The sequence below is a fragment of the Taudactylus pleione genome, unplaced genomic scaffold (genome assembly GCF_031769625.1).
Source record: "Taudactylus pleione unplaced genomic scaffold, aTauple2 ptg000763l, whole genome shotgun sequence".
Taxonomy (NCBI): domain Eukaryota; kingdom Metazoa; phylum Chordata; class Amphibia; order Anura; family Myobatrachidae; genus Taudactylus; species Taudactylus pleione.
This window is the reverse complement of record NW_028285165.1, coordinates 1,353,349-1,377,650: the sequence shown is the minus strand read 5'-3', so window position 1 is coordinate 1,377,650 and position 24,302 is coordinate 1,353,349. Positions and strand designations below refer to the sequence as shown.

The following is a 24,302-nucleotide window of genomic DNA, read 5'->3' as shown; positions in this document are numbered from 1 at the left end:
TAATTTTTTTTATATTAGATATGTATTTTCATATTTGTGCATACACATATGTTCATTTATACTAATTTTTAATTATCGTTGGCTTATGTCTCCTTAGCTCTGGTGAGAACTGGAAAGGGAAGCGTCAGATAACTGTACAGTGAATACAGTACAAGAATGTTCATGTACGTGCAACAAAATTAGAGGCGGATGCATCTGCGGATACACCTTTTAGGAGGCGTATCTTTTGTATGTGATGGAGGGCTGGTGCAATGATACACAACGATGATCATGACTGTAAGATGGTTCTGATCGGCTGATTATACTTTGATTCCTCCAGCTCTATTAATTAGCTTTGTAGTTATGTTATGTTATATAAAGTCACAGTCATCTGTTTTTATTATTTCATTGACATTTCCATTTGTATTACTATAGGAAAGAAGATTATTGTTTGATTTTTTTTAAAAGATAGAGGTTAAACCAACCTGGTTTTGCCTTTAAACTATTCGTTACTTCAAATTAAACTTATTGCTGCTTTAATATATTGGCTGTCTCACTGGAAGTGAACGGGCTCCTGCAAATCGTGTAAATTACATTTGGCATATATGTTATTTAACACTATTCATGTGCCGAATTAAGGCTTGTGGGGGCCCTGCGGCAACTAAGTTGTGGGGGCCTCCACAAAGCCACACAGTGCCTACCCTTCCTCCCTCCCTCCCCCACCAAACGGAGCCTACCCCTACCCCCACCCTCCTGATTACTTACCTTCTGGCTCTGTGTTGTGAATGCATCAGCACAGTCAGCACTGCTGCATAGAGCGCAGAGCGCTTACTGAGGCCCGACATCAGTAATCAGCATCGTGGATAGGATGTGTCACGTGATGCTGATGAGGGGACTTGGGAGCCGCTCTGTGCACTATGCGACAGTGCTGACTGTGCACACAGCTCAGTGGCAGCTCAGCCCCCATCCGGGAACAGTGGACACTGGACACCTGCTCTCCGCAGGGTTACCTCAACTCTGTTCGGGCAGGGGCAAATACAGGATTTTCTGGGGGTGGGGGGCTTACCTATAAATATATATATATATATATATATATATATATATTTATATATATATATATATTTAAAAAATATATATTTATACACGTGTGTATTAAACACACCCACACATATATAATATATATGTAGCAAACATATATAATGTATATAAAATACACACTAACACACATTTAAAGTATACACACACTAACACATATATACACATTAACACATGCATACACATATTGTATACACTAACACATACACAGAATACACACACTAACACATACTGTATAAACAATAACACGCACAGTACACATAAACACATACATACAACACATATATACACAATAAAACAGTACATATACACACATCCTTAGGCTCCACCACCTCATTTGTGGGTCATTTGGGGGCGTGGCTTACCAAATTGGCTCCTCCCCCTTCAGGCACAGTAGTAATAGCAGGGGGAATTGGTCGGTCAGGGGGGGTTTCTAGCTACTCAGAACTAGGGGGGGTTTCTAGCTACTGTGTGCTTTACAGGTGGGGGCCCCTCTGTGTGTGGATGCCCCGGGACGACCGCCCCTGTCTCCTCCCCCCCCCTTAATCTGACCCTGACACTATTTAATCTAAATATAAAAAATGTATTTTGTATCTGTTTTGATATAATTGCAATTTACACATAAAATGCTATATTTGCATTTATTAATAACTATCAAGATAATATTCATCCTTGTGTATGTGACACCTCATTACATTATTATATTATGTACAAATAAGGTAATGCAACTGCGGCAATCACTACTAATACAGTGAAGCCAAATCTCTATGCTGTTATGTGGCGTTAGTAAGGGCCATAAATATGGGTATGCCACCGCACCTGCATCTGGCTAGCTTAGTCCCTGGAATGGCACGCTGCAGTCAGAATCACTGCTGCAGTCCCACCTGGAGCATCCTTTGGACACTCCAGATATTAACAGTGCAGCATGTACAGCCCCCCCTGAGCCTCCTGAGGACGTTACATGCAGTGCTGTTCTTCTTACCAGAGCTGGTGGTCCAGCTCCTTTTGCATGACATCATGACGTTAATTGCTTCGAGGGCATGGCCGGCACAGCACTCTAGTCAGCCCAGTTACGATGCTGCATTAGTATACACACTGGTTCTATTGGTTTTAAACTGAAAATATATCGAAATACATCCAATTAAAAATATGCATGAAAAGGTGTTTTCATTTTCTTTTTTTACAAATATTCTAAAGTCCTGATTTAGAAATGGACGCAATGTCAATGTTGGACGTAGTGTAGTGATTTTTTTGCCACTGTGCATGCCTCAAAGCAACACAAAGAAACACTGTGCATGCCTCAAAGTCACACTGTGCATGCCTCAAAGCCACACAAAGAAACACTGTGCATGCCTCAAAGAAACACTGTGCATGGCTCAAAGTCACACTGTGCATGCCTCAAAGCAACACAAAGAAATGCTGTGCATGCCTCAAAGTCACACTGTGCATGCCTCAAAGCCACACAAAGAAACACTGTGCATGCCTCAAAGAAACACTGTGCATGGCTCAACGTCACACTGTGCATGTATGGCGATAAATTAGCAACAGTAGTTGCAGAGATTTCTTTACAAAATGAGTGACAGATAGTTAGCATTTGGGGGAGGTAATATGGGTGGTCAGAAAAATGTGGGTGTGTTGGGACCGTTCTCTGGGCATGCTCTAGTGACCCTCTGTGAATTAATTTGCAGCTGGAGAGGCCCTACTGTAGTGTCTTAGGAGAGCCGCTCTGTCTGAGACAGCATAGGCTTACTTAGAAATTAGATTTGCAACAGATGTGCAACTGACGTGCGACCGATGTTTCTGATGTACCTACTTTTGTATGTAAGCGGCAGAGGTGAGGTGCCAGAGGTGGGCGTCTCAGTGAACAGGACATCATATTTTTGCAAGGCCACCATGTACAGAATCACAGTCGCTGCGTAATTTGCGTCCATCTCTGTATCTGGCCCTAAGTATGTTCTGAGCACAAATGTGTCGTAGTTAGTTTTAATTTTATACAGTACATACTGTAGCAATGCATTTCAAGAAATACTATTTTTAATTAGAAATCATGTAGGAAGAATATGAAGAAAATGGGCAGAAAGCATGGGTGATGCTGAATGGAGGAAGCGTAATAGCTGATATAATAATGCTCCCTCACCTCAAATGATGATAAAAATACAGGAAGACTACACTCATTTTAGATTAAATATATACCATATGTGACTGCAATGCCCCCTTGGTCATAGCTACTGAAGGCAGTCTAGCCTTAATTATATAACAGGTGATGTACAATAAAGCTTTAAATGCCAAAGCATACTGATGTGTCATTCATTTCTTGCTTGCAGTAGCTTCAAAATACTGAATGAGAAAAATCTTGCAGTCTAATCTAGGCTTTATAACGGCACTTGTGTGTGTGGTTTTAGCTTGTTCGTTTTCTATAATTTATCAGTATTAGTAACACAGATGACAACAATAATGGAAAACATAGGTTCATTAATTAGTTTTACTAGAGGATTTATGAGGGATAAAAAAAGATTTGCAATAGGTTATTCAATTTTATTCATTGAAACTATTCATAGAATGTAACAGTGTTTAGTAAATTATCAAGGAATATGTTCTAACAAAAGCAACATATTTCTAACATTGTTTCTTGTCAGTTTGGTTTGGATGCCAGCAATAAAACATTTCTCAACCACACCTCGATTTTGGCTTCATTATATGACTCTTCCATAATTTCAAGGAATCTGAAATGAGATTAAAGTACAACATGGAACCACATAACTCCACAAACTCAAAACTAGGTAATACTTCTTGATACTTTCATTGGCTAATGAAAATGCTATTCAAGTTTTCACCATGCATGAACGCTAATTAGCCACACCTCATCTGCACACCAATTAATACAAATTGTGATATGAATTCATCCCTTGAATTGCATAAAGTCAACCCCATATGTATATAGATCAATTAAATTGTCTCAAAACAATAAAATATTGAATATTAAGAGATACGTAGCCTCATTCAGCAAGGATTGCGGCTGCGGTTACGCACACAGTCTCACTGCAATGATATGCTAATCCATTGTGATCGCTATGCCATCGCAGCACAACATAAGGACGCCCACCTTACCTTGCACACATCTGTAATTTTTAGCAAGACTGCGAAACCATCGGTAACATCGAGTATATTCGGAGCCTCACGCACACTTGCACAAGGTCAGACATTACTCAGAAATTGCTAACCTCATTGCACGCGGTGAAAGGCCAAGCTGTGTATGGCATCACAGTGGATAATTTATGCACCCCCATGCAACGGCGTTCAAACTCACTTGCACACCTGTATTTCGCCAAGCACCCACCCATCACCTCCCACAAACAGTACTTCCTGTCAATCACTCTGTGATGGGTCTGCGTAGTCACTACAATTGCAGTCCTGATCGCATTGGCTGGTTCGCCCACTCGCACTGCGATGCATACACAGGTGCAGAATGCAACAATTGGCCGATTGCGTGCATAATCGCAGTTGTGATCCTTGCTGAATCAGGCCCACAGTACTGGGCATTGTGAAATGTCAGCACTTCAAGTTACATAGGTTATTCAATGGACATATTGCAGATAAGAAATATAGTACATACAGAGAAAAAACATGTTTAAAAAGTTATCATTTCAACTATACAGCCATGTGTGAGTTTCAAAACAGAACTACAGTAGGTAATAGATATTAGCTAGCATATTAGAAAAGTTGTGCAAACCCCCCAAGAAAGGTTTAGCCACTGCAGAGGTCATGTAGGTTTAGTATTTGGAGTTTATTTCTGAAGCACATAAAGTGCAAAGTGCAGTGTAAAATTAGCTTTGGACTCACTATGTCTATTTGCACAAGTGCACCAACTACTAATAATCCAGGTTCAGAGTAGTACTCAAACCAGATGGCTTGCTTGCTTCTCCAATTGTGAGAGACATGCGCATGTACAGGATCTGTACTGCACATGTGCAGGTCTCTCTTCGAGATCACACACAGTTCCCCCAATTCACAGCATGATTGACAGTCACCAGGGGTCATGACTGGGGAAGATCTACAAAAAGGGGAAATGTTGCCCTCATTTTGTAGGCATGACCAGGTCAGGGTTTGCGCCCTATGACCTGCATCACCTTCTGCTGCATTAGCATATTAGATTTATGGTAATGCACAGCCACAGGGGAGCTCTGAATCAGTCCCAAGCCCATAGATGTATGGAGCAAAATCATAGCATTTGCAGAGACAAGATTTTACAAGTTAAGAAGAAGAGTTGGGCAGAGGACAGGCATTCCATGCAAAGTAAATAGTAGGAAAACCTAGAGAAATACAGTTTTGCAAATACATATTTTTTAAAAAAATGTGGCAGCTCCACACACCATAAGACATTTATTTCCTCAGAGCTAACAGAAATTAAATATCATACTTTACATTTAATGGCATCTATATTTCAGGTATGCATAAAAACAGTGCTGATGTCACTTCACTCATGATTGCCCTGCCTTGGTGGCACAAATGAAGACATATTTTTTAAAAAAATGTGGCAGCTCCACACAACATAAGACATGTATTTCCTCAGAGCTAACAGAAATTAAATATCATACTTTACATTTAATGGCATCTATATTTCAGGTATGCATAAAAACAGTGCCGATGTCCCTTCACTCATGATTGCCCTGCCTTGGTGGCACAAATGAAGAGAGGCAATTCTAAGCAGCAAGATCATCAGATCTGCATGGAGTAGACATGTTTGATGTACTGTGTCTGATTTTCTCTTTATTTTTCTGGGCACCCAATACAAATATTCCACGTGAGTGAGCTACCCCAACAACGTCTCTTGCATCGTGAACAGTTAAAGGAGGGGTGCATGCATACTGTGACAAGAATCACATAGACTGGGTAAAATCCAACAGATGTTTATTTTCTCACCACAGGCAGGAATACAGGAATGTGCAGTGTTCACAGGCAAGATGTTACAGGCTGGTATACAGAATCTCCCAAACAGCAACACAGTTCTTTAGTGGACTCACAGGTCAAGGATCCCTAACACTAGTCACCCCCGGGATAATAACCTGGGTGACTACTTCACCATCAGGATCATCATCCCTGTGCACAAACAACATTTTTAAAGCTAGCTAACAGGTGCTAATAAACAGCCTAGCTGCAGTTCATCTCTGACCTTAAAGAACACCTGGACTGGATCGATGTTCAACTGCTGTTGTATATTTAAACCAGTGAAATCCTAGTGTCCCTGTTCCTTGCGCAATACATCACACCCTGTGGTTAACTGCAGATTCAGCACTCTCACAAAGAGAGATTGCTGTCATTTACAAAATGATGGAGCTGCTAATTCACAGAATTGTGTGATGACTGAGCAGTTATGTGGCACACACATCCCACTCAGTGCCCACAATCTTCCCATTCAGTCACCACAACAACCCCACTGGGTTCCAACATCCTTCTCACACCATGCATCCATCTTATTCAGAATACACATTTAGCTCCCTAATTGCTAAAACTATCATACTCTGTCTATGCATGTACACTATCTTCACTTCTATGCTGCTATAACTTCCCCAATCCCTACAGCTGTGTGGTCTCCTAACTGTGCTAGTTCTTTATCCCCTCATCCATACCTGTCTTTCCCCATATCTGCCATCCTGTCTTCCTGCATTCATACCACTCTGTTTCCTTCCATCTACACCACTGCCTTCCCCCTAGCCATGCCACTCTGTCTTCCTCTCATCTGTGCCACTGTTTCTTCCTCTATCTGTACCACTCTGTCCCCCCAACCACACCACTCTCTCTCCCCCCACCTGCACCACTCTGTCTTCCCCTCATCCACACCAATCTGTCTTCCCCAATCCCTACTGATACTGTATGTGTTCTCCCATTGTGCTAGTCTGTATTCCCTCATCTGTACCAATCTGACTTTACCCATCTGCGCTGCTCTGTCTTCCTGCGTCCATGCCACTCTGTCTCCACCGCATCCACAGCACTGTTTTCCACCCACCTGCATCACTATGTTCCCCCCATCCTAACCACTGTTTTCCACCCATCTGCATTACTTTGGATCCCTCCCATCTGTGCTGCTTAATATTCCCCCCCTTTTCACAACTTTCTGTTTCCCCCATCCACACCGCTCTGTCTCTTCCCCCATCCACTCCACGCTTATCCCATCTGTGCAGCTCTATCTTCTGCTCAGATCTCAGTTGCATAGACTGCATGTGTGTATTTCAATGAGCAGACAATTCTGTGAAGTAGCTGCTCCACCATTTTGTGAGTGATAGCGCTTTCGCTCTGTGAGAGTGCTGAATCTGCAGTTAACCACAGGGTGTGATGGCATACCATATCTGTATTGCGCAAGAAACATGTCCATTAAGGTGTTAGCCTTAATGATTGGAAATTCATTGCTTTTTTAAGTTTGAGTGGCAGAAATTCAGTAGGTTTTGTGAAATTTCAGATCAAGTCTAAAGTCCTATTGGGACATGTGAAACCGTAAGGTTTTTTTTGTCTATGGAGTTTCATAGCTTTTTTATAATTTATTAACCATCATGGTTTGGAGGAGCAAACTGGGCTACCTGCAATGGAGAAGGGGAACAAAATGGTACACTAGCACGGGTGGAGGATGGGACAGCAGACAGGAGGTATTTTGGGGGTGCAGAGGGAGAGAAAGCTGCAGAGGTGAGTTGCAGGTATGCAGGGCAGTAGCATCAGCAGAGGTGTGGGGCAGTGCACAGGGGCATTAGTGCACAGGGGGGCTCACTAGATGCTGGACATGCACCTGAGAAAATCAAATCAATAAGACACAGATGTATGGACGTATCACTGAGATCCATCCATGCATCTGTTAAAAGTTGAATATGTGTAATATAAAAAAAATTACATACCCCCAAAGCACAACTATCCTTGGACTTTTCACTGCCTGTCTTGATTGTAAAAATACAGGGGACAAACAATATAGGTGTCCCCCATTTTTAGCACAACCAACACCAGGCTATTCAGAACCAGTCCTGGTTGCCAAAATACATGGGACAAATGACATAGGGGTCCCCAATATTTTGCACAACCAGCACTGGGCACTGAGCCGATCCTGGTCCTGGAAATACAGGGGAGAAAATTAGTTGGGTTCCCTTGTATTTAACATAATCAGCACCAAACTTTTTCTAGAAGGGGGCTAATGCCACAGAAAGGGGAGCCCTTTCACTGGGTCCCCCCAGCCGAAACATTAACCCTGACTGCTAGTCAGCACCACAGGCCAGGGATCTCTGGGAATCTAGGGACCCCCAAAAAGGGTACTTCTCTCAAGAGCACCCCAGGCCTAGGCTGATAGCCTGGGGCTATCCCTGGAACCCCTGGGTGGTGGATGCCGGTTTGATTGTGCAGTGTGGTACATTTGAAAGAATATCATCTTTTGCAGGTAAACTAAAGGTCCCAGCAGTACTTGGAGAACCACAAGTACCAGCATGTGGGACATTAAGGGTCCATTGGTACCTGTAGTACTCTTGTAAAACTAATATTAAAATAAACACACTACAATCATTTTTTTAAAATAATTTATTTGGCTTCACCTTCACCTAGGGGACAGCAGCCTTTAGGTTTTTACATAGCTGCCACCACCCCAGGACTTTGTCGTCTTTGACTGGCTGGCACCACCCTGACAGGGCTTCATCATCTTCACCTTGTGGGAGCTAACCTGCTAGGGCTTTGGTGCCTTTGCCTGGTGGGCACCAACCTGCCAGGGCTTCAGAGTCATAGCCTGGCAGGTGGCAACCCACCAGGGCTTCGACATCTTCACCTAGGGGGTGGCAGCCAATTAGCTCTTTTGTGTGGCTGCCACCTCCCAAGGGATTATGTGTCCTCTTCACCTAGTGGGCGGCAGCCTGTCTCAATTCTTTTGCATAGCCGCAGCCCACCAGGACTTCAGGCATCTTCACCTAGTGGGCGGCAGCCTGTGTCAGCTCTTTTGCATGACCGCCACCCACTAGGACTTCCTGCATCTTATTTATTCAGCAGCTCTTTACTGCTGACTCCCCGCCAATGGACTGCAATGCCAGTGCATAGCACTGGCTTATATAAGCCAGCCGAGTGGGCAGGGCGATGATGTTGTGAGCTGTGATTGGCTGGCTGTGGCCAACTTTGAATTTCACAAATGGCGCTGAGGCACCATTTTTTAAATGGGCACCGCTGCTGAACTCTGCAGAATGGCTGGCAGGGACAGGATCCTTTCATATTCAGGCCTGCCGCCAACACCCATACCTCTGCCATGTTCAGCAGCACCACTGCTGCGGCTGATGCTGGCACTACCACCACCCGGATTGCCACCCGCATTGCCACCAATGCCCGCACCGCTGCCGGACCCCACCTGGCTAACTGCTACACCATCAACGGGTCAAGTCGAAGCTCCCTATCTGTATAATGGCACATTTGTGAGGTAATAGTTTAAAAACTGAAACTTTCTAATTTACCTGAACCCCAAAAGCACATACCCTGGAACAATAGCTACCTATCAAAACAAACCCCAATTCTAAGTTCACCTCCTACCCTGAGTTATGCCTTCCCAAAAATCCCCCATAGAGAACTGCAGAAAAGTTGTCCTAATTGAGAAAAAACTGACAGTAGGAAATTTAGATTACTCCCAAATCCTATTTTTATTTTTTACCCTGATATGTGGCACTAAGAGACAGTTATACCTGTCCCTGGCAAATTTTAGGTCGTTGCCTCCAATAGTTTTTGAGATGCAACCCTTAAACATCATGCCCCTTCTCAGGAATTCTCTATGGGAGCATTCCATTTTTTTTCAAATCAGCCTCACTATAAGGTCATGACTGTGCCATTATAATATATATATATATATATATATGTACATGAAATATACATCCAAAAAAATACATGAATATCAGTGCATCCATTAAAGTGCATATCCAATAGTCGAGGCATTCAGGGAGACTCATTATTCAGCATGACAATTTAGAGTAATACATTTCTGCCAGGTGACTATATAACAATGTTGTATACTCATCACAATAGTAGAGTCACAAGTCGCCAAATAACGTAGCAGCATCCGACAGCAGCGGTTTCGGTGTTACACTAACAGCTTCATCATGAAAATAACATTTACTGCCCCACCAGAAGCTAAATACCTGAACGCCAATCAGCCCAAATACTCTCACCTGTAGCAGAGCAATAAAGTTGCTGTCAGCGGGGTGGAAATTACAATACCAGAAGTAGTCATTCCACATAGTTGTCATGGTGACAGTAAACACCCACACGTGCTCGGGTTGCACCATGACATTGACAACAATACATATATTACTAAAAAAACAGAAATTGTCATGACAGGTAATACACAGAGTGCCAGGCAACATAATGTAATCTCAGCAGCAGCGCCAAGCAACATAGTTACATGTAATTAAAGATCTTGGACCACTACCTAATTTTAGTTAGCTAGTAACAATAGACATTACTAGCTTATACACAAGCATCAGTTATATTGATGGTCTGATTGCTGTCCGGAGTCTCATCCCCTCCAGTCCTTGTTATAAGGGACCCAATGTGGAGTTATTGCTTTTATTGATTTAAATTGTTTTACATAAGAATAATTTTTTGTTTGAGAATTATTTTTCTTACAATTGAGGGGCACTGTGATTGGGTCAAATATGGCTCCATCGTATGCTAATTTATTCATGCATATGTATGAGAAAAAGCATATAATGGCTAATTCCACTTTTTCCCAGTATGTTCACTTTTATGTGTGCTACATATATGACCTGTTTCTGGTATGGACTGGAGGGGCTGGACTCCTCACACAATTTATTGACCACCTTAACACACTTGACACCACCATCAGATTTACACTATCTTTTAGTGAGACCTCTATTAACTATCTTGAAACTTGTGTGCATAAAACCAGTACAATACTCTCCACCCAACTATATAGGAAAAAGAAAGACAAAAACACCTTGTTTTTGGCAGAGAGTTTCCACTCCATGCCTCTTTAACTGGCCTGCCTCTGTCACAACTATTAAGAGTGGTATGTATTATCTCTGATCATATGGAAGTTCCTGAAGGTCTGCGTGATATGGGCAATAAATTCATGGAAATGGGCCTTCCAGCATCAGAAATAGAGGACACTATCATTCAGTGTCTATCTATGACACCATCACAAGCTTTGGCTAACAAAAATTAGCCTAGTGGCATGGACCATATGGTTTACATGTTCCGTTGCATCCAAGCATATCCGAGAAGCCATTCTTAAACACTGGCACATCATCCAATCTGATGAACCATTGGTCATATCTGTAAGGACAAACCGCTCTTTTGTTATAAGAGAAGTAACAACCTTAAGAATGTAATAGCCAAATCAGATATAGGACCTCTGAAGACCAGTACCTGGTTGCGCTCCAAGAATGGTGCTTTAAATGTCACAGATGCGTGAACTGTAAAATTCTTTGCGTGAACACTCATTTTTGTAAACCCAGAAAATAATACCAAGTATGAGATTAAACCTCATTTGACTTGTGACAGTCGTTACGTGATATAATTGATTATATGTCCATGTCAGCTCCTATATGTCAGTAAAATTATTAAAGGAGTGAATTGTGCTACATTGCTCATCCATCAAGAAAGCAATGCAGTTTGTGGACTCCAACACATCACCTGTTGCTATGCACTTTGTTTTGTGTAAACACACTTTAAGGGAGTTTTATTTTTTCCCATTGACCATGTTCCACCCCTCAGGAGAGGAGGGGATCACAACAAATTGTTACTTCAGAGGGAGAATTATTGGATTAACTGGTTGAATACAGTAGCACCTGATGGCCGTAATGAGGCTTTGTCATTTAGTTGCTTGTTGTAACTTATTGACCAATGTAAATCTCCATTGTGTATCTGATGGTGGTCTTTAATGGGTTTGTAATCGATTATGATGTACTATTGATGTTATTTATATTCTTTCCTGTGTTTATTACATGCTTCTTTGTTTTAGTCCATTTAATTGTTGGTATTTGTATGTTTTGTTTGTTAGATATTACCTGCATGCCGATAACACAGACCTCCTGGACAGTTAATTATATAGTGCTGCTGGTCACACTGTAATTTTTTCCTATATGTGGTCAGTAATTGGGATGCCTTTTGTTGGTTAGAGTTAGTGGTGTACATGTAACTGTTGCTTTGAGCTGTTGAGATTACATTTTGTTGACTGGCACTCTGTGTATTACCTTTCATGACTGGCTCCATTTTTTGTAATATGTGTATCATTGTCATGGTCAACCTGAGTATGTCCGGGTGTTTGTTTACAGTCACCAGGAAGACTATGTGGAATGAGTACTTCGGGTATTGTCATTTACACCCGCTGTCGTCGAGTTTGTTGCTCTGCTACAAGTGAATCTATTTGCGCTGATTGGTGTGCAGGTATTTAGCTTCTGGTTTGGGCAATAGATGTTATGCTCATGATGAAGGTCTTTTTGACTTTTGCTACAAAGGAAGTGCTGGCTGTTCTTTTACGTATTAACAACTACTTATGTGCCTTGCACTCCATGTCTTTATATTTAAAGTGTGTGCTGCTGGTTTCAAGTGGAACTATATACTGTATATATATATATATTGTGACAGAAACAATGGGGAAGTTGTCAAGGGAAAAGATATATGCCCCAGGTTCATAGCATCTGTCTTGTAGACATTTAACTAATTAGCAACTGTGATTGCCAGACCACCTGTGAGAGGCTGATAAAAGGAGGTTCAGTCAGCTTGAAAAAAGCCCACAGTAGTGACTGAAATACATTGCTGCTGTCCACTACCTAACACCTACTCCTGGAGTTTTGCTGTACAGTATCCTGTTGGACATTTGACTTCCATGCCTCTTTCCCTGTTGAAACAGCTTGGTCTGTGAGTGCCTCTGTTAGCTGGGCCACTATGTTTAAAAAGACCATTTGAGTCTGACAGGGATCTGATGCTCAGGCATTGAGTCTACCTCCAGCCTACCTGCACCTTTGCAATAGGAGACCACATAGCCGGCGGACTCCAAGGAAATCATAGAGCCCTGCCTCATATTCCAGCCACGGTACACCAACTACAGATGTGTCCTTATACATCTTTCCTGTGGTCACATTAAAAAACCCCTCTCCAGGTCCCTTGAGACTCTTCTAGCGTCGGGCATCTTTTTTGATGATGTGACTAGGACACACAAGTAAACTGTGCTGATCAATTTGATATGTGACACTTGTATATCTGTGTTCAAATGAGTCTCTGACTCTGTATATGAAGTGCTACAATATCGCAGCTTCAGCTTTTTCATTCCAAGTTCCATTGTTGCTCATTACCCAGGAATAGGGGCAGATAGGGTTAAAAATCCTGCGTCCTCATGTGACCATTGCACTGAGAACCAGGGTTCCGTAGTCTGGCTATTCATTTTCATATTTATGAGACCTACAGTATTAGGGATGTTTCTTTGGTCATGTGACATAAATAAATCACATGACCGCAGTACAGATCACCGGGCGATATGGATCCTTCTTGATTTTATCAATTTTATGCCCTTTTTTTTCTCTCATGTTGGTAAGGTTGCCTTTATATTGATATATATGTTTCTATATATGAATCTTAAGTGATTTCGATGGTTTTTATTCTTGTCTTTGTAATTTACCACAACTGTAATTAATTGACTAATTACCTAAGGGTATTTAGGCTACCTTCAGCCACCCAAACAAACATACTCCTGAAGAAGCTGGGTGCCCCTTTACCAAGTGAAATGCACTGAGGTGATCTCTCTGGAACCCTGGGATCAACTGGACTATGATTTGGACTTTTATATCCTCCCTGTGATTGATTGCAGCATTGGAGACTTTACAGGTAGAATATATACAGCTTATTTTTTTGCTCCTTGGATGCTAAGGACTGTGTTGGAATCAATTTGCCCAACATTTAACAATCTCTTGCTGCTTAAACATACTCCATTCTTGGATAAAGTGGAGGGAGTCCTAGGTCCTGTTTTTACAGAGACATGTTTAATTACTTATATATCTTAATGGATTTTTTATGCTAATAAGGGTGTTATCATTTTTAAGTACTATAAGTGGTACGTATATTGTGCATATTTCTTTTTTATGAATAAATGCAATTTAATTGTTTAATTTTTTATCTTAGCGCTGGTGTTCCTGTATTTTTGTTTTTAGGGTTAAGAATCCTGCTGATTACTACAGGAAAGTTTTCACACACAACTGCACTACCTGCGTGTGACTGACTTGGTCTGTGTGAAGGTACAAATAACTGTGGGATCCAGTAGGTGGGGCTTCCGACGCTGATTAGCAGCGGGATGATAGAGCAGGGCTAGTGTGTATAGCTAGTCTTAGGAAAGCATCTGATATGTCTAAATGTGATGTGATAACATTTGGAAGAAGTAAAAGAAGCCACTTGACTGTGATAATGGTGTCAAGATTCATTCTTTGTAAGCAGTTTCTTGCAAAGTGGTGTCATTTGTTGGATACTTCTGCCAACCACATCCCGCATGGCAGAGACCAGATACTGCCTTAAGCTGGCCACACACTAGACCAACTTACATCCAACCATCCAACTAGTTGATTGGTTGGAATGAAAATCTTGTAAAGGATGAAAGCAAATGACAATCAGCAATTATCTCCCAAATGCCGGAAAATGGACTAAAACTGTTGTTTGAACAAATTGTTTTGATCAAACATTTAACAAACTTCTCTGACGACCATTTTCATCTGTTTTCTGGCATTTAGGAGCAAATTGCTGATCATCATTTACGCCCATACATTACCAGATTTTCATTCCAACCAATCAACTAGTTGGCTGGTTGGATGAAAGTCGGTGTAGTGTGTGGCCAGCTTTACTGGTTTGGTGAGTGAGGTTAACCGGGCCGTAAAAATCAGTGCACGATACTTTAATGCCTGGAAAAAAGGTGAAGTCGGCATTAAATTGATTACGGGCCTTTGTGTTTTCAAAAGTTTTTTCAATACAGAAAAACACTTAAATTGGCACTGCAGCTGTAGAACCACAATTACCAGCATGTATCATAGCAACATTCCCTTTAATTGTTTTTGATAAAGGAATGTTCCACACTCCACCTTGAAAAGGCAGAGTCAAACACTTGTTTTTCTTTCTGTCTTCAACAGTAACACACCTGGGTTTAACGAGAAACACATTCGGTGATTTCAGCCAGAAAATAACAATTGTATTCAATAACCCTTTAACTGCTGCTACAAATTCACAAGTAGTTGTTTTTGTACTGCAATGAACTTACAAACAATTGCTTTTTTCTTGCAAATATTCACACTGTGTAAACAATTATTTATCTTAAAGGACACAGTATAAACATTTGCACTTTACATAACTTTTCCACAGGTGCAAATAAACTGATTTATTTTACAGTGAAGTTACAGGTGCCGCAAGTATGCTGGCACTTGTTGTTCCACAAGTGCAAAATGGCAGGTATGCTGGTACTTGTAGATCCACTGTAAAACACAATAGTTTTACATTATTTGGCCCCCATTACCTCCATACCCACCAAGCCAGGGGTATGGGGAAGAGCCTCAGCGTAAGCCTGAGGTGCTCGGGAGGGGGGGACCCTTCTTTGGGGGGTCCCCGACTCCCCCGAGATCACCGGCTTGTGCTGACCGATTTTGGGTACTAATGCTTTGGACCTGGAGCCCCGGTGATTGGTTCTCCGGACTGTGGCATTACACCCCGGTCGGTTGGGTCTGGTGCTGGTCTTAAATATAGGGGGATCCCCACGTTTTTTTTTACCCCTATATTTAAAACCAGAACTGGTCCCTGCAGCCTTGTGTTGGTTTCTAAAATACGGTGGAACCCTACACTTTTTGTTCCCCATATTTTTAGAAACCACCACTGGCTGGCAAGCCTGGGGCTGGTTTGGCTTTTGGGGGGGGACCTTATGTCCTTTTTTTTGTACATTTTTACTACTTTTTTTACAGGTTAAACAAAACGGGAATTTTTGGGAAATATTCTAGGGACCCCCCTAAAGTTGTGTAGACATGGGGGATCACTATAGGTACCCCCATTTTTAACTACTGAAGGAAGTCTGGGTTTCTAATAGCCGCGGCAGGTGCATAAATGCGGCTTTGAATAAGGTGATGCTGAAGAGCATTTAGAAGTTTTAGGGCAAAACAACTATGGCCATCAAATTTGGGGTACTTGAAAATGGGGTTCAGCATATTTTAAAGTTGCTAAAGTGACTTAAAAACATTGTGAAAAACCCAACTGCCACAAACACCTGCAATCAAAAAAACACTTGGGGCATACTTGGGGACCCCCCAGAGTCAAGTTCGCTATTTTTTAAGTTTGTACCCCACCTTTTATTTTTTCGCCCCCTTTTTCAAAGTAAATTTTTGGGGTGTCCTTAATTTTTTTAAATTTTGCTGACAGATTATTTTTGGGGGACTGTCTGAAGGCTGCACGGGGGTTCCCAAAATGTTGCACCCCAAAACCCCAATTCCGCACTTTTTAACGCCTGCCATTCATAGGTGATACTTTACTGCCTATTACATTGCATTGACTTAACGCTTAGGCGGAAAGTCTTTTAAATTGAATACGGGGTAAAACTAAAACAGGCGATAATGACGATATCGACGGTAAATTACCGCGAATCCGGACTTAACGCCTCAAATTGAATACGGCCCAAAGTGGTATAAATGAAAACAAAAGCTTTTTCCTATGTGTAGGCTGTATAAACACAATTGAAGAGGAATTTTTTTTTAGTTGTTTGATATTGTTCCTCCCCAGGAAGAGACTCATCTTTCAAACAGCCCTCTACTAGTTTCTAAAGTCATGAAATAACTATTGTGTTGAAATAAAAAATGTATACAGCGCTAGCGTAAAAGATGTTGTGATAAGTGGGGTTCAGGAAATTACCCTGAATATATACTAGTCTATAACAAATGTATAAGTAACTGGCTTGGTTAAAAAAACATCTATTCCATCACATATAAAACACAATATTAATAAACCGCTCCTAACATCGGAGTAGTCATATGGCTGCACAGATATGATATCACAATTAGGTATAAATCTCAGTCAATTGACTCTGATATCTTACTCATACTGGAGGCACTGATGTGGATAATAAATGTCAGTCTGTAGATTCCGGAAAATAATCCAGTGTTAAAAGAGACGTTACCAATCCTGGTTAGCAAGATGTCCTCGCAGTAATATCCTCCTATGGAAGGTGATTCCAGTGGTGTCTCAGAAAGAAATAGGTGCTGGTCCGGATCCTGTTAGAATGTCCACACTGATTTAGAGTCCTCCCAGAGTAGATTCAGCAAAAGATATCAAAGCATGATGTTGGTGGCAAGCTCAACGCGTTTCCGTGTGGTAATACCCACACCTTCGTCAGGAGCAAGTGTGTTGAAGTCTGGGACAGCGCTGACAGTGCCGACATTGACGCACTTGTGCAGCTTCAAACGCACAGTCAGTTTATAATACAGAGACCCCTCTTTCAAACAGCCCTCTACTAGTTTCTAAAGTCATGACATCACTATAGTTTCTAAGTCTGGGATGCACTGTGTGTGACTCCAGATCATCTGGGCATGCACAGTACTATAACCCTCCCGTACACCACAGCATAGCACGACTGGTGTAGAGAGTGGCTCCACTGGGCATGCTCCAGAAATCCCATTGCAACCCCCAGAGCTGGCAGCCACCACAGCGCCGATGTCCTGACAGTGCCGCAAGTGGGTGGATTAAAACGCACAGTCAGTTTGTAATACAGAGGCCCCTCTTTCAAACAGTCCTCTACTAGTTTCTTAAGTCATGACATCACTATAGTGTTTAAGACTGGGATGCACTGTGTGTGACTCCCGACCCCAGGCAGTTCAGATAGCAAGATGAAGGAAATCCTCTGTGCCTTAACTAATGTGGCTGCTTTGCAACAGGCTCAGTAGGCACAGATGCTAACTGTTGCTGAGGCTCTGGTGGAGAGCAACAAATTGTTGTGGACAGACATAAGTCAGGTCCAATTAGGTGAACAAGGGCCAGCCAAGATGCAAATAATGACAACCGCAGACGATGCTGAGGACTATGAAAAGACAGCAACTCAGCTGAAATGGTCAATCGAGAAGTGGGTGGCACAATTGCCTCCTTATTTGAAGGGCAAAGCACAGCAGGCCTATGCAGATATGCCCTAAGCACAGGCAGTGAATTATCAGCAGCTAAAGACCACAATTCTGATGCGAATAGAAGTGACAGGGCCCGGGGAGCCTCAGCAGGTTTAGTGATTGGTGATTTAGGCCAGGGGCCGCAACAAGTGCTCAGCTGGACAACCTGATGAAGTTAACCAAGAGTCTGAATAAAATCCATCATCAGACTTAGCTATGGACTTTTCTGGGTTTAGTTGGTTACTACCGGAGATTTATTCAAAACTTTACTACAGTACTTGGGCTGCTCCATTGACAGACTTCCTAAAAAAGAACAAACCACAGTGCCGACGTGCCGACAGTGCCGCAAGTGTGCAGATTAAAATGCACAGTCAGTTTGTAATACAAAGACCCCTATTTCAAACAGCCCTCTACTAGTTTCTAAAGTCCTGAAATTACTATAGTGTCTAAGTCTGGGATGCACTGTGTGTGACTCCTGATGAACTGGGCATGCGCAGTAGTATAAGCCTCCCATACACCAAAGCATAGGGCAACAACAGTATAGTGGCATAAAGTAGCATAGAGATGCCAGGTGGCAGGAAGTTGTGGATAATGTATTGAGTTCAGTAAGGGTTGGATTACAATAATGAACTTCAATAGCTCAGTCTTTATGCAATGCTGGGAGTGTGTCTTTTTGGTCAACACATATATCTGTATAAATGATAGAACTCACACACCACCAAGTGATTTCTTTTTAATCCTGTACTGAGGATTAAAGAAAAAAAATCTTTTCCAGGTCTCGAACCACCAGGACAAGCACGGTAGCAAGGCGATCACTTAACCTCTAGCCACACGCCAGCCATATCAAGAGCTGCACCTGTTGTGTATGTGATGTGACATCTGCGAATTACAGCAGGCAATGTGTACTATGAGCCTCCATATGCCACAGCATAGCACAACTGGTGTATGGAGCGGCTCCACTGGGCATGCCCCAATCCCTTTGCAAACCCCAGAGTTGGCAGCCACCACAGCACTGACATGGCCGATAGTGCCGCAAGTGTGTGGATTAAAACCCCACTTTCAAACAGCTCATTGCTAGTTTCTAAAGTCAAAAAATCATTATAGTGTTTAAGTCTGAGACAGCGCCGGCAGTGCCGACATTGACAAAAGTGTGTCAGTTTGTCATATAGAGACCCCTCTTTCAAACAGAGCCCACTACTAGTTCCTAAAGTCATGAAATCACATAGTCTGGGACAGCGCCGGCAGTGCCGGGTGCAGCTTCAAATGCACAGTCAGTGTGTAATACAGAGCTGTGCGTGCGTGTGAAATATTTTTATAAAAAAGTACACACTTAATGTAATGTTTTAAAACTTTATTAGACATTCTTGTACAGCTCTGATTCCATGAGGAAAATGCTGTACTATAGTGTACCGAGTCACTACTTCTGTCAGTCAATCATCGGGCGGTGATACAGAAAATGCATTGGAAATCTGATGCATGCAGTTATGTAGTTTAGGAACACCTGGTGGACAAAAAGTTGTATTACACATTGTGACTTTTTTCCATTGCTAAGCTATGTTCCATTACGAAACATTCTGTATGGCACGACTCAAGGTGTAGTGTGTGGTGCGAGATGCATGGCGTATGGAGCAACAAACTAGCTGGGCCCATCTGTACTATGCAACAGCTACTGGCAACTAAAATTATATGAGTGTCAGAACCATTGGCCTTTGGTTGATGTTACGGAAGGCCACATTTTTCTATTCAGTCAGTTCAGATAGCAAGATGAAGGAAATCCTCCATGCCTTAACTAATGTGGCTGCAGATGCTAGCTGTTGCTGAGGCCCTGGTGGATAGCAACAAGTTTTTGTGGACAGACATCAGTCAGGTCCAATTAGGTTAACACGGGCCAGCCAAGATGCAAATAATTACAACCGCAGATGATGCTGTGGCCTATTAAAGGACAGCAACTCAGCTGAAATGGTCAATCGAGAAGTGAGCGGCATAATTTCCTCCTTATTTGACGGGCGAAGCACAGCAGGCCTATGCGGATATGCTCTAAGCACAGGCAGTGAATTATCAGCAGCTAAAGACCACAATCCTGATGCAAATAGAAGTGAACGGGCCTGGGGAGCCTCAGCGGTTTAGTGATTGGATTGGTGATTTAGGCCAGGGGCCGCAACAAGTGCTCAGCTGGCCAACCTGATGAAGTTAACCAAGAGTTCGAATAAAATCCATCAGACTCAGCTATGGACTTTTCTGGGTTTAGTCGGTTACTACCGGAGATTTATTCAAAACTTTGCTACAGTACTTGGGCCGCTCCATTTACAGACTTCCTAAAAGAGAACAAACCATATCCTCTGAGGCCACATGGAGGGATCTGAAAGAAGCCTTATGTATGGCAACAGTGATGCAAGCACCTAATTTCAGTAGAAGGTTTCTTTTGCAAACATGCCTCCAGGACAGGTCTGGTGTTAGTGTTGTCAAAGAGGGTGAAGGAGGAGGAGAGAGTGTAGCATGAATGCCTGGCCATTAAGTGGCCAGTGGAGGCCCTCCGGCACTACTTGCTTGGTAGGGAGTTCACTCTGGTCACTGACCATGCCCATCTACAGTGGATGCATATGAATAAGGAGGTAAATGCCAGAGTCACATGTTGATTCCTGGCATTGTAGCCTTTCAGCTTTGCAGTGGAACATAGAGCTGGGGCTCTCCATAATAATGAAAATGTCCTATCATGGACTTTTGTGCTTCCCAGGGTAGCTGATTTGCCAAAGTTGGCAAAGCTAAGAGAGGGGGAACTGGGAATAGCAAAATCTTTTCTAGGTAAAGTGTCTACTTTGCCAAGTATGGTAAAACCAATGGGAAGTGTATGTGGCAAACAGGGTACTTTGCCACATTCTGATGTTCAGTACAGAACTCCTTCCCCAGGAAAAGGGGCAGATAAGGTTAAGAATCCTGCCGATTACTACAGGAAAGGTTTCACACACAGCTGCACTACCTGGGTGTGACTGATTTAGTGTGTGTGAAAGTATAAAGGATTGTGGGGTCCAGTGGGCGAGGCTTCTGATGCTGATTAGCAGCCAGATGATAGAGTAGCACTGGTGTGTATAAATAATGTTAGGAAGCCATCTGTCTCAAAGTGTGATGTGATAACATTTTGAAGAAACAAAATAAGCCACCTGACTGTGAAAATGGGGTCAAGAGTCGTTCTTTGAACGTGGTTTCTTACACTTTTTATTTACTGCTGTAAGTGTGTATTCATCCTTTTGTTTTCTCAGGCACTTGGTACAGATGTGTCCTGTTACATCCTTGCCGACCGCACTACAAATGTGTGCATGCATAGCACCATGTGATTACCCGCAGCAGCATATGTTACGGTACACTATGACACGCACTGCGATCGCATCATGCAATTCTATGGACTCGCGGGTGTGAACACAGTTCATGTATCCGCTCGCGGGCGCATGCCTCACACCAATGCGTGGCGTGATTTGACATGTACGCAGCAAAGATGCAAGCGGACACATCAGTATATTTCAATTTATTATTCTCACTGCCTGGGGAGCAGTTTGAGGTCTGCAGAGAGATAGAACATTGCTTGTGATTGTCAGTGCTGTACTAAAATTGCTGTTTTGTTGTAAGTTGGATACTAAGAGCCTGATTCAGGGCCTGATTCAGAGCCGGACGCAATCAGCCGTTCGCCCGCAGTAGGTACGACCGTCCAAATGTCAAACCAAGAGCTCGCACGTGTGGTCGCTCGTAGCGAGTCTTCCGCCCCATATTTCCCCAACCCCTCCTCTAGCTAACGAGCGTCCGAAATAGCGAGCGCACTACTCGTTTTTTGTTGAAGTGTTTGCTCGCACAGGTACTACCGGAAGTAGGCCTGTCATTTGTCGATTGCCTTGTTTCTCGTTCGGCAAACATCCGTGAATCGATTGGTGCCAATCATTATCTTAATTTACTTAATTGTTGGTTGAATGTTTTCAATCTTGTTTCTATTTTGAATGTCAATAAACTTTATTGTTTGTTTTGTGTTCATTTTGGTCTGTAGTTTCAGTCCGCTTTTAACGGCAAATTTGTTTATTTTAAATCCAAATGCTGTTTGTGCATTTTTTTTGTGGTTTTATTTAGGTTTATAATATTGAATATTTTTTTAAATTTTTTTCCGGATTGTTGCTAATGCATCAAAATGCAGCAAGCCAATCCTAAGTCATACTATATTTTTATGGGTTGTTCACATGACTCACACATTAACCAATAGAATTGTTCATGTTATTTATGAAAGTACATTAGCCAATCAAAATTTAAGGGTCCCTGTAATAAAACTGATTTGTCTTAAAAAAAAAACATTGCAATCATGAGAGCCAGTGCTTTACACGGCGTGAGCTGCTGGTGCTCACAGGTGTTATGGATCGCCGCCCCCATCACCAACATGGTCAAGCACCGGGCGTACGCGGAGGTGCAGTGCTGGCTGCGGACAATGGGATATCGTAGGACCATCGGACAATTGGAGCGCCGGTGGTCAAATTTACGGCGCCGGTCCCCACACCTGCTTGCGCATCTTCGGATGAGGATCCGTCGGCGTAAGTGGATATTTAAATGTTTATATATCTATGACAATCTTGTTTTAATTTTTGTCTTTGCTAATGTAAATTTGCATTAATGTGTATGCATGTGTGCAGTATGCGGTTTTTTTTGCCTAAATGAGACCTTGTTAATGTGTTTTTTTTTTTTTTTTTCTTTTGGGTTAATGTTTTGCATTTTAATTGTTTTTTTTTGAATACATAATTGCTAATATTCCAAACTATACATCATTTAGGTGAGGAGCGGATCCAGAGACGGAGTCGGAGGCCTGCACGACCCCTCTCCGCAACTCCCACCATCTCCTCCCCTGCCCACTCCTCCCAAATTTCTCCACCCTCCCCTGACATGGACATCCCTAATTCCCCTCCCTCTCCTGCTCCCCAAATCCAAATAACCTCTACCTCCCCTGTCCTACCCATCCACATTCCCACACCCTCCCCTGATGCACCCACTCTTGTTTATACTCCCTCCCCTTTATCCCCCCTGGAAATTAGCCCACATTATTCAGATGTCCACTGGCCCACTTCATCTGAGGATGAGGATCTTGGCCAACCTGGCCCTGAAGCTGCAGGAATTTTGTTTTTCATGTGTGCAATTAATCTGTGAAAAGGTGCCGTATATGCATACACTGTGGTATCCCTGAATACAATCTAAGGCCAGTCCATTTTTTTTTTTTGGTTAAATCATCCTTTGTTTTTTTTTGTTGGGTGCTAATTATTTAAAATTTGCGACTCAAATTTTAACATTAAAATGTATTAATTTTTTTATGAGTTGTTTTTTTGGAATTATTAAATTTTGCCGATTGTCTGCATTTTTCATAACAAAATAATTTATTAAAAATCCACATATGCCAGAGCCAAATACAAGTTTCATTGTGCTTTTTACATTTTTGGTCTAAACACAAATTCAAATTGTGTAAGGATTATTTCAGATGCCAAAGTGATTTTTCAACACACTATTCTCATGTTCATGTTGTTGTAAGTTGTTTTTTAGTGCCAATTGGTAATTTAGGCAAGTTCATGTAACCACTATATTTGTGTTCAAACTTTAGCATGGTATGTTAACTAATTTTCATTGAAAATCATACTGTTTTTTTTTTTGGTATTTTATTTAAATTTTTTATTAAAACACAGATTTTTCTTTCAACAGACCCAAGGAGGCGGGAGCATCACATTTTGGGCCATATTTTAGCCATCAGGGGCCATTTGGTGCAGCTACTTGTGTCAATGGACCATTTAATTTCTTTTTTGCGGCATTAATATGTTTTTCTTTTTCGTTTTTTTAATAAAAATTGTTATTTTCCAAAAATCTTATTTATTGACTCAAACATTAGCTCACAAGGTCAATCAATGTGTTTGGGTTTTTTTGGGTTTTTGAATTTGCATATGAAAATGCAAACAATGTTCCAGACTAAAAAATTTTTATTAAAAATTTTTTTTTTAAAAATGAGTGGTTTACCAGAAATTGTAGACATATTTTGTCAGTCAAAAAATTGGGTAAATTGACATTAACTCCATAATGTTTTGCTAGAATACCCTTATG

General features: G+C 41.9%; 1 pseudogene; it reads right to left on the bottom strand.

The window, feature by feature from the left end:
• Positions 1-3,706: 3,706 nt before the first annotated feature.
• Positions 3,707-24,302, bottom strand: part of LOC148476862 (putative methyltransferase DDB_G0268948) — an 86,164-nt pseudogene continuing 65,568 nt past the window's right edge.